Source organism: Talpa europaea, assembly GCF_964194135.1.
Source record: "Talpa europaea genome assembly, chromosome: 13".
Lineage (NCBI taxonomy): Eukaryota > Metazoa > Chordata > Mammalia > Eulipotyphla > Talpidae > Talpa > Talpa europaea.
Window position 1 is genome coordinate 21,162,550 of NC_140080.1, and position 6,000 is coordinate 21,168,549.

A 6,000-nucleotide genomic window follows, 5' to 3' on the forward strand; every position below is an offset into this window, starting at 1 on the left:
TATGTGCACTTTGAAATTTTATAGTTTAGTGCATGTGTCATGAGAAGTGCAGTAGAAAGGAGGCTATGTGGGAAGTGAGTCTAAGAAGAATAGCAGGGTGGGAGGAGCTTGAGGAGAGTATGAAGGAACAATTAAAGAATATCATCGCATCTCCAATAACCACCAGCAGCAGCTCTGCCCCTGCAAGGTCTGCAAGCACCGCAAGGTGACCAGAAGGTCCTGGCACAGGACTTTTTCTGCTTTTTAAGTGTAGGAGAGCTTGATGCTGAGGCAGGCAGGAGCATTAAGCTGTGTAACACAGGAAAACACAGTGACCTTTCTTCACTGCCTAGTCGCTCTGATCTGTGCTATATTTTTAAGAATCAGAATTTCCCGGGCTTTTGTTTTTTTGGAATGGAGACTACACCTGGGCCAAGTTGATCTACGTCTATGCCAAATATTAACACTTGATAGCTACCAAGAGAAGGCCAAGACCAAGAGAAAGACGGGGAAAGCAAAGTTGTAAAAAAAATAAAACCACCTGGAAATGGGTTTGATTTGTGGGAAAAGGAACTTAATTTAGACATAATGAGAAACTTCCTGGCCATCCAAGAAGACTGGAGAATGATTGTTGTCTGGGATTGCTTATGAGCAGACCTGCCTCAAGGCAGTGGGCAGGTGACCTGCCCTGGTTTCTAGGGAATGCAGAGTTGGTGATTTATTAAACACCTACACAAACACTAAAAGGTTGTTTAACTACAGGGACCATCCTAACTTCCTACATATAGAAGGTCTTCTGGAGAAAACACTCTGTTCTGGCTTGCCACACATATTAATTCAAGTTTCGGTGGAGTATTTTTAACAATATGCATCTCTAGACAACTGTTACAAGAACGACTGTTCTTGGTTAAACATTGGATATGTTTGCATATCCTGAAATATCATTGGACCAAACCAGGAAGCAGGTGTCCCATGGTATAAAGAGAGGAACTTGCACATTGAAACATTCCAGGTCCTTCCCAGCAGGGAGGTAGTAGGGAAGAAAAGATAAATTTTTAAAAATGAAAAAAATAAACAAAAATAGACTTAAGAGTATGACAAAGAAATCTTCCATGGGAAGCAGAATAATGGCTGTCTTGACAAATTTTCACTATATATTTTAGCTTAAACAAATTCAAATGACAAAGCAAATTTTTTCATGGTCTGATTTAAGACCACATTGTATTTTAATAATAAAGAAATATAAAGTTTAAGAATGAGGTGCTTGCCCTACATGTGTATGTATTTCCCCATTCCTTCTCCCAATTCTCAACCTAAAAATATCAAAAAGGAAAAAAAAAATTTAAATAATAAAAATAATCGCAAAGACAAAGTAGCAAATCTTGTCCCTTTTATGCCTTGCAGTTCTAGAGAACCTGGCAAGATATCGTAAAACAGCACGTTCTTCTAAAGAAAAACATTTGTATACTGCTCACATGGAGGGAACTGCAATGTAGGTCAGTGTTAAGTGTCTGAAATCTTACCTCTGCTTGGCCCGGGATCTTGTGGTGTGGTGTGCGCTACTATATCTGAACCAGTGCCCAAGTAAGGTCTGCAGATCTGTTAGCAAAGTAAGGCAATTTACATCAGATGTAAGGAAACCATTTCTGGAAAGGGGTTTTTCTTTTATGCCAGTGGAGACCCGGTGCATAAAGAAGATCAAAACACAAGCTACAATTTTTAAAAACTACTTATTGGAGATTGCTGTTGCTGGTTTTATTACAATATGTATTTTACAGATTTAGGTAATAGCCCTGATTTTTCAAATCGACCTCTGTTTAGACACGTTTCACTTTGGGCTGTTTCTTGTCTGCAAAATTACAGTCATTTGCACGTTATTACAGTGAGTAGGAGACAGATTGTATTTAGCGTTGGGTGGGGGGAAGGGTTATTATGGGAAGTGATCTGCTACGGTCAGCACATAATTTCAGCCTGAAGAAAATTGCTTCTGAATGGCTGGTCTGTTAGCTAGCCAAGGAATGGTCACTGAGAGAGACTGCAAAATACTTCTGCTTAATCTGCATTACAGAATTATTCTCATTTCCAGAAAAATGGTCTATGAAAAGAGTGATTGTAAAACTAAATGTAAAAACTTGTAAGTGAAATGTGTCACTGCTCCGTTGGAATCAAAAACAACTACTACAACAAAATACATTACTACCAAGCAGAAGAGGGCCAAAAGGCAGCAGGACGAAGCCATTAAATCCCACTCCATCTTTCTTCCTTGCCTCCTTTTCACGGATCCCCTTTTCTCATTTAAAACAATCTCTATGACTTAATGACAGAACATCTCATATTGCAAAGGACTGCAAAAATGTGTGAGAATAATACCAAACACACGGGTAAGTGCATCTCTATCTTTCACAATTATAGGAAAAAATAATGTCCTTCCTCGTATAGCTTCTTTTTGGAGAGCAGCAGACTCTCTTTAATTGTAAAATGATTTTATACACTTTTGGCACAAGAATCTAAGGATTTTCCCCCTACTTTCCACACACATCCTATATGTGCATAATTCACAAAGCTGAAAGAAGATTAATAGCTCATCAGAAATAGTAAACCCTGTCTAATTTATAATTTAAATCAAGCCTTTATGACTCCCCTAGGAAGCCTTAACATGTTCCGTTAGAAAAAAATCTGGAGGCTAAAGTTTATTTTAATGAAAAGTATAAGAGTACCATTATATTCAGCTCCTTTGGCTGCTGAATATCACTTTTGTTGTGAACAACTGTGCCTCTTTTGTTTTCAAAACAAGCTTTCCTAAAGGATGAATCACTACAATCATTTGGAGAATATGCAATAAACAACAGAAAGCCAGAAAGTTGTTTTGCTATTTTCTCAGCGGAGCATTTCCTCCCCAACCTCTCTCAGCTCAGCTGAGCCTCCAGTCCACCAGCCAATCATCATTATGGAAATGTGGTTCTCAGCTCCCGGATTGGCTGACTCCCGGGCCAGTATATTAAGGTTTCTACAGCCCCACACACTACATGCTAGCCTGCTCTGGGGACCTCATCATCCGAAAATATTTCCATCTTCTTTTATTCACCTTCCTTTTCCTTCCTTCCTTCCTTCTGTTTGTATGTTTTGCTTTTTTTTTTTTTTTCATACTTATAATCATCCGGGGAAGAAGCTTGTAATTTTTTTAAACACCTTTCGAAATATAATGCCCATGTTGGGAGTCTGGTAGGAATAGATTTTAATGTACAGGGACGTTTCTTCTAATCATACATGTGTTTTAAATATAATATAGATTTTTTAAATTGTATTTTTTATTGCGGTAACATTAGTTTACAACTCTGTAAATGCTTTTAGGAGTATAAGTTCACACCTCTTCAGATGGAGTTACCACACCCACCACCAAGGTGCCCACAGTCCTTCACCAGAGTCTACTGGCAACCTCCCCCCTTAACTGTGCTCTTTATCTTCTACACTCCCCCTCTGGTAGTCTCAATTCTGCAGTCAGATTTCTAGGTTTGTTTTGGTCTAACTATATTTTAATGTCTTCTTTTTATTTGGTCTCTTATGGTGTTTCCTTGGATTTGAGAGAATCCCACAAAAGTTAGAAAAACAAATATCATATGTTTTAATTTTCATATTGTAAACATTATCTGTCCCTGACCAGAACCTCTCCTCAGAGATATTTAAAACACATTTAGGTTAATATTGAAAAGTAGTCAAGGCGGACTATCAGGAGTAAAGGAAGAGAATGCATTTTTCTTCATAATTTAAACATTGTATCTATAATCTTAAAATTACTTTAAAATTTTCATTGTTATCCCCCAAAGATTCACATATGTCTTAAGGATGCACCACTCTTGCAAATTAAAGGAGGTTTGTATTTCAAAAAATCTTGTCATGTGACTTAATGTTCTGGACACTCATCTTCATTCTTCATATGCATTAATTCATTTAGCCTTCATACTAGTCCCGTGAGATAAATACTCTTGTTATGGGGGAGAAGGGGAGGATAAAAGCCAGAAAAGATAAGTAGCTTGTTTAAATATTGTAGTCAAATCTTGATTTCATGAAGGATGGTTATACTAGACCACTACACTAGAATGGCACCAAAACAGAGGCTTCTGACAATTCCACCCATTCTATTGAGCATGGAAAAGTCAATGAGTGATGCCATCTTCTGAGAGAATGAATTTAACTGCTATTCAAGCAAAAGCATTTTGAGTGTGGTCATTTTTTCCATCAGAAATCAATGCCATATCAGGCAAAAGTTGCAGCACCTAAGACTCCAGGTTTTTGTAAAAATCAGCTTCTTATTACTCAAATGAAAAATTTTAACCATTAAAAAACATTGCTAACCCTAACCCTAACCCTGGTGGCCTGGGGGTTAAATCTCAGCGCTATCACCTCTACTACCTCAGTTTGATCCCTGGCCAGAGAGGTGACTCACATATGATGCAGCAGACCTCTCCTGTCTTGCCTGCTGCTCCCCTCAGCAGTGTATTTCAGTAGATCTGCCTGTTCTGCTCCCTGCTCTTTCTCTGGTGAATCCTCTCACCCACTGCACGTCTGGCTACCCCTAAGTTCTATGTGGAAAAAAAGAAAAAGATTACCATAATAAGTCATAATGTGTGGCAGGATGAGGTTAAAAATGATACAACATGGACCAGTATTAATAAATACACACACATTTATATATATATATATATATGGAAATTTCCATATTAAAAACTGAAAAAAAAAGCTATTAGGTTTTAGAGAAGGAAGAATCTATTCAGAAAAACTATCGCTTTGTTTTGGAAGACTTTTAGCATTAACCCGATAGGGTAAAACTGTGCCCACTGACACTGTCATGTATAGGAATAAGGAGCAGACTAATTTGCTTTCTACCACTTGTTTTAACTCAAACTTACTTGCTAGACCATATAGGGTGAAAATCTGTAATGAGCTACTTATATTTTAAACATGCACTTCAGAGATTCAATCGAGAAATTCACAGCTTTCTTGGATAAACTGTATAAATTAGGAAGGAAAAATATCAAACCCACATAGATATACAATAAAAATGATGGAAAGAAGATTTGGTATTTCATTACAGGTATAGTATACATTGGAAGAAAGAAAAAATAGCAATTTCAATTTCTTCCGCACATATTTTCTGACTTATTCAAAGAAACAGACCTGAAGAAATAAAAGCAACAGTCCAGACATAGAGTTCTTTAAACAAAATAGCAACACACAGTGAACAGCAATAAATAATATAGGCAACACTGAACAGAATTAGACTAAATGAAGAGAAAAAATGTTTAACCTTGTCACAAAGAAGGCTGTGAACTTGAGATTAAAAAGAGCACTGAGGAAGATGAAATCATGGTAACAGTTACTATTCTGAACAAATAGGATATGATTTTGTGAAATAATGAGATTATAGCACAAGGAGTCACTGATAAAACTGTTATAGCAGAAAATGGATAAATCATTAAGTATAATGAGATTTAGCTATCATTGTGAGAGAAATGGTATTTAATTAGCGAAAGGAATAGAATATAAAAAGAAAGCAATGTTTCTATCCATGGTTCCACATTACTAAAAGTCTAGTGATAAAAGAGAAAAGTATCTCTGAGTCTATTAATAAATTATGGACACTATTATAATTCATTATCATAACAATAGTCTTCTCAAACCCAAACTCTTGTCCTATCAACCTCTCATTTAACAAACACCTGTATAGCACTTACTCTGTGAAAGGCACTATGCTAATGATTTTGCAAATATTAACTCATTTTCTGTGATTAAGTTTGAGATACTCATTCAGCAAACCTTTGTTGTGTTAAACAGTGGTTCTACCTTATCTGTGAGGGACAGGATTTAAGACCCCCTCAGATAGTACGAAATGGTATAATACTACATGTTTCCCTATACATACATGATATGATAAAGTTTAATTAACGAGACACAGATTACCAGCTAAAATAATAAAACAGTTATTGCAATACATTATAATAAAAGTTATGTGAATGTGATCTC